Genomic DNA, 5,868 nt, shown 5'->3' with positions numbered 1-5,868 from the left:
TACAACCAAAAGGCAATCATTTTCTCCTTTTCATCCCACAAACAACTGACCTTACAAGTTTTTAAAAGACACACTTAAAAAAAAGGAACAGTAACTCCATGACAACTATGTAGCCAAGATAACGGGTGGCACTTTTGAGTAATATAAAAAACAGCTATGACTGTCTAGTCCATCTGTCCATCAGCCGCACAGAGACCGGAGTCCATTAACTCTTGAAGAGCAAAGGTCTCCACCAATGTTCATTATCACCTTTTTGTATTACCTCGAACATGTACTTGAGCCCTTTTGGGTAATGGATGTTGAAGACGTAGAGCAGACCCATCAGCAGGGCGAATGCGTTGGGCACATCCTTCAGGTCCCGAAGAACGATATGCTTCTCCAGAATCAGTGCAATATCAATCATCTCCTTGGGGACAGGGCGTTGAGGATCCTCCTCTGTAAACACCAAGATTCCTACGTTCATTCCTTTCACTGCCTCACTCTCTTCGTTTGGCTAATGACACAACAAAGTAATAAGAATAGATTGCAAATCAGCATTATTTCCTCAACACATGAAAATTCAAGATGCATAGCAAACTTAGGTATGAAAATGTCTGATGCAAACTAATGTAAACCTATGTAAATGGAAGAAATTCAAATACATTACAATGTCAAATTAATTGAGCAAGGAATCCTGTCACTGCAACTTTGAACAATTCACTTGTTCTCCATTTAAGCAGATGTCTTTCCACGTCTAGATTTTTATAACAAGACATATTTTCTAGATATCCTATAACTACAGGATCATGACTTCATTTGGATCAAAAAGATTGAGATTAGCAAGTGATATGGATTCCAGAGTGGCATTGATTCCTCACATACCTTACAAATCTTGAAGAATTGGGAGGGATCCTCTTTCTGAAATGGGCCAGGCCAAGGAGAACAACTGCTCTCTCTCTTTTTAGTTCTGGACAACAGAAGAGGGATACAGACCAGAAAGGACATCAGTGCTTCATAAATAATAAAAAAAAAATGTACACAACTTTGTATATGCAGGGAAAGGGGCAAGTAGTTCCATTGAATCCATGCTGAACTTTGTAATGCCTTATTACTTTATTGATTTGTTGAGGAAAAACTACAAAACTTACAGTTCCACTGCATCAGTCATGACACTGAATTAATCTTCGGTCAGTTGATTCTGAAGAAAGAAATAGAAACAAAAATACTGCATTAGCGTGGCTTAAAATACAAACAAATAGCATAGGTGTGTTGTCAGACAAGCTTGTTATTTCATGAAATGTAATGCAATTTAAGGACTATGCCCTATGTTGGAAGGCTATTTTATACCAATCAAAAATAATGCATTGGTCAGCCCTTTCCCTAGTGTACTAAGGCCTACATCTATCCAAAGAAAACAAAGCAAGTCAGTCTGATAACCCTCACTTCATTCTTTCGCACACACACACACACACACACACACACACACACACACACACACACACACACACACACACACACACACACACACACACACACACACGGTAGCGTGAGTAATGAATATTTCAGTTCAGATTGAGAACTATAAATAGTTCACTTCTTCAATATTATTATTATTGATAATATTCACGTTTACGTTTCACTTCATTTAGTTATTAAAATGACGGTTGGGGAAGAGGATATGAGAGACTATAAATCTTTAGCCAAAATAATCACAAACTCACTACGTGAATTTATATTACATTCTAAGTATTACTTAGGTAGCTCCCTCCGCCGTCCCTCCTACCTACCCCGACCCCTTCTAGCTACCTGCCTGATCAGTGCTGCTGCAGATGAGGAGAAAGCAGAGGAGGGGGGGGGCTGCGCCTCAGTCACAGACTGTTTTGGCGGACACAACAGAGAAATACCTTGCCTGCTCGCCGGACAATACTGGCGTCTTTTCAACAGAAAGTCGCCAGATTTGTGGCTAGTCGCTTTCGTGAAAAACGGGGGTTTGAAAAGTCGCTAAATCTAGAGCAAAAGTGGGCGCACAATTCATGATAAAAAAAATAGTATATTGCTTGTTTAAACTAGTTAACGTGTTTCAACGTCATAGCTCATTTGCCACATCTGACCATATGCAAAAGATACGTTATCAGAACATGTTCGGACAAGCGTGCCTAAATTAAACCACCTCAGCCTGCATATTTAGCCATGACAGAAATTCAAAAGAAAACAACATTTCCCCATGCATGCCTTCATCCATAGATATACAGCCTTCATCGAACAAACCAGCTAGCTAGTCAACATAAGGGCTAACTAACTTAACTAACATTCAGAGGATTAGTTCGTTACTTGCATAACTTAGTTGAAGGCAAGTTCAGAATTTCTCCACATAATCATTACATAGCTAGCTAGCTACTACTAGCTATCGTTAATTAATGAGCAATGTTTGTTCTTTTCCCGTAATTCTCTCTCTCTCTCTCTCTCTCTCTCTCTCTCTCACACACACACCTAACATATCACTTAGCTAGCTAAGTTTTTGAAACTAAGGGCTTGCACGTTATACTGTAGGTTTGAATGGTCAGTTCACAGTATTTCGTTAAAAACTTTAGCTTAGTAAAAACAAAACTCAAACTATGCTGAAATATTAGACCATAGAAAAAGTTAAAAGTTTACTTACGCCAACGGTCAGCTCGCTTCTCGCGCTCGGTCCTTCAATGGAGGAGACGTTGACTAACGTGGTCTGCCGCTCTGCGCATGTGCAAAATGACGTAGCGTGGTGAACCCTGGGTGAACTTCAACTTACATTTGAGAAGACAAGCATGACTCAGTTGTGTCAACTGTGCATTAGAATTTCTGAGCAAAACACAGATATGTGTGTTATCTTAACAAAAGTATTGAAAAGTTTTGAGTTGAAAGTTGACTTGACCCCAAAACAGAAGTTGAGACAACAAAAAGGGGAAATAATTTTTTACAGTGCACTAGAGCACTGCGCTCCCAGAATGCGGGGCTACTTATGGTTCCTAGAGTCTCTGGAAGTAGACTGGGGGCCAGGGCCTTCAGCTATCATGCTCCAGTATTGTGGAACCAGCTCCCAGTCTGGGTTCGAGGAGCAGACACCATCACCACATTTAAGAGTAAACTGAAAACTCTTCTCTTTGATAAAGCTTATAGTTAAGGAGTGAGGAGTTGAAGCGTCCACCTAACCCGGCCCACTGCTTCTCCTCATAGTCATCAGTTTTATATACTGTATAATTAATAATCTAGCGAGAGTAGAGGGAGGCAGGCCAGTACAGCCCGATCCGGTTGGGGAGAGTTCTAGCCCGACCAGGCACCTCTTTAACCTGCCTCTCTTAAGTTATGCTAATACAATTCTAGACTGCCGGGGAGGCTGTTCCTCCCTAAGACACACTGAGCAGCTCTCTCATCTCTACTTGTTACTTTTGTATGCATCCTGTCCCAGAAATGCTTGTTACTAACCTAGCTCTGGGGAGTTTACTCCCCGGAGTCCTTATGTTTCTTCTTTGCAGAGCTATGCTCTGCGATTCTCTGCATTTCCCGGCCGCATCCTGCTGCGTCCTGCTGCATCCGCAGCATCCACCCGTGCTCTGCAGTGCCACGTTACATCCCGCAACGCCCTGCTGTGATGTTCCTATGCACAGAGTAGTCAGGATCCGGTATAGGAGACTGCACTACTCAGTATGACACGATGTGCCCTGTTATGACATGAACTTCCACGATAAACTTCGAAGTCACTGTGACTTCTAATGTGCCTGTTATCACCACTGTTCATCACGCCCCCAACCGGCCCGTCAGACACCGCCTACCAAGAGTCTGGGTCTGCCGAGGTTTCTTCCTAAAAGGGAGTTTTTTCTTGCCACTGTCGCAATAGCCACTGCTAATGCTTGCTCTTGAGGGAATTACTGTAATTGTTGGGGTTTTGGAATTTATAGAGTGTGGTCTAGACCTACTCTATCTGTAAAGTGTCTCGAGATGACTTTTGTTATGATTTGATACTATAAATAAAATTGAATTGAAAATTGAATTGAATAGTGTCAAATGCAGCACTAAGATCTAGTAAAACAAGAATGGAGACCTGGAAGAATGGAGAAAGTCCTTTGTCTGCAGCAGTTAGAAGGCCATTAGTAATTTTCACCAGTGCCGTCTCTGTGCTATGATGCTTTCTAAATCCTGATTGAAAGTCATCAAATAAACTGTTGCTATGTAGAAAATCACATACCTGATTAGCAACCACCTTCTCAAGGATCTTTGATAGAAAGGGAAGGTTAGATATAGGTCTATAGTTTGCTAAGACCTTAGGATCGAGGGTGGGTTTTTTCAGAAGAGGTTTTATCACAGCTATTTTAAATGACTGCAGTACATAACCTGTTAATAAGGACATATTGATCATATCTAGTAATGAAGTGTTAACCACGGGTAACGCTTCTTTGAGTAGTCTTGTTGGGATGGGGTCTAAGAGACAGGTAGATGGCTTAGCTGAGGATATCTTTAACATTAATTGTTGGCGGTCTATAGGATAAAAACAGTCTAAGTATATGTCAGGACTAGTCGTTCTTTCTAGCAGTCCTGCATTTAAAAGGTTAACTGTTAGAAGTTGAGGGCAAAAGGTGATGAATTTTATCTCTAATTGTTATAATTTTATCATTAAAGAAGCTCATGAAGTCATCACTACTCAGAGCTAGAGGAATAGATGGCTCAGTAGAGCTGTGGCTATCTGTCAGCCTGGCTACAGTGCTGAAAAGAAACTTTGGGTTGTTCTTATTTTCTTCTATTAGTCTTGCTGCAGCTTCAACATTTCTCTCATCTCACTCAGATCAGACGCTTGGGTGGAAGTACTCAAAGCCTGAGGACCACACTGGACTCCAAACTGCATGCCTAAGGCAAAGGGGACAGAATGACTTCGGCCCCTAGCACCCCCAGGCGCTCCCACCAGATTGCCTTGCACCAACTGTTTTAACTCGCGGCAGAGAGCACCTTCAAGCACGTGCTCAACAAACTGGTTGCGCAACAATACTTCGCATTTGGCATGCCACTAGGGGCACTCTGTTTTACGGATGCCATAAGACTCATCAGGGCAAGGGAAAACTCTTGCAGTGTCTCTCCTTCCTGCGGTCGTCTAGAAAAGAAAGCTTCCTGGAGGGCTACGCAGGACTCATAACAGCCATACAACTCCTGTAACTCCGCTATAATTTTGGTTGGGTCACCTCGCTCTGTACTAGGCCGATGCTTTATTTCTTTGCGCGCTTCCCCCTCCAAATGACCCATAACTAAGCCTTACTGACAATGTGGCCGAAGAGGAAATTAACAGCAGTTTGTCGAGAGCCGCAAAAGTGGGAAGAAGCCAGCTGCTGTTTTGTCTCTAAATAAAAACACAAAAAGAAACAAGGTGAAACACAGTAACCCACAATACAATAGTTACACCATACAAATACAATAAAACAGAACAGGAACAATCGTCTATGGCTTTCAAAAATGCATAATCCTGCCGACAACGCCAGATTGTGGCGAGTGAGACTTTTTGGTGTTTAGCGCCTTTTTGGCCCGCTCAACGCCCAGACCCAATTAAAACACCGGCAACGCCACCCAGGGAATTTCACCCCGAGAATAGGATTTGACTAGCTCAATAGTTAAACCACCAATACAGAAAGCACACAGGTTCGATTTACGCACGAAGCCAGAGACGTAGTTCCATTAAAAACAATGATTTTATTAATACAATTACTAAAACATCAAATATAAAATACTATTTAAAATACCAGACACGCTAAATATGGGAAATAAGTGCTGAGGGACAGGGTCAAGGGGTGTGGGGTCTCAGGGAAGGATCACCCCAATCACATGTGAGCACAAACACACCACCACCTTCAGCACTCAGCACCTATGGGAGAA

General features: G+C 42.1%; 2 long non-coding RNA genes across 2 annotated transcripts; both read right to left on the bottom strand.

Moving 5' to 3' along the window:
* Positions 1-283: 283 nt before the first annotated feature.
* Positions 284-913, bottom strand: LOC114568678 (uncharacterized). Its single transcript, XR_003694305.1, has 2 exons — positions 862-913; positions 284-493 (listed from the first exon to the last, which is right to left on the bottom strand). It is a non-coding gene; the product is annotated as an uncharacterized LOC114568678 (long non-coding RNA).
* Positions 914-1,127: 214 nt separating this feature from the next.
* LOC114568659 (uncharacterized) lies at positions 1,128-2,893 on the bottom strand. The gene is made up of 2 exons (XR_003694302.1): positions 2,639-2,893; positions 1,128-1,177 (listed from the first exon to the last, which is right to left on the bottom strand). It is a non-coding gene; the product is annotated as an uncharacterized LOC114568659 (long non-coding RNA).
* Between the last annotated feature and the right edge of the window lie 2,975 nt (positions 2,894-5,868).

The sequence above is a fragment of the Perca flavescens genome, chromosome 14, assembly GCF_004354835.1.
Source record: "Perca flavescens isolate YP-PL-M2 chromosome 14, PFLA_1.0, whole genome shotgun sequence".
Lineage (NCBI taxonomy): Eukaryota > Metazoa > Chordata > Actinopteri > Perciformes > Percidae > Perca > Perca flavescens.
The sequence above is the reverse complement of the archived record's forward strand: the minus strand, read 5'-3'. Positions and strand labels throughout refer to the sequence as shown.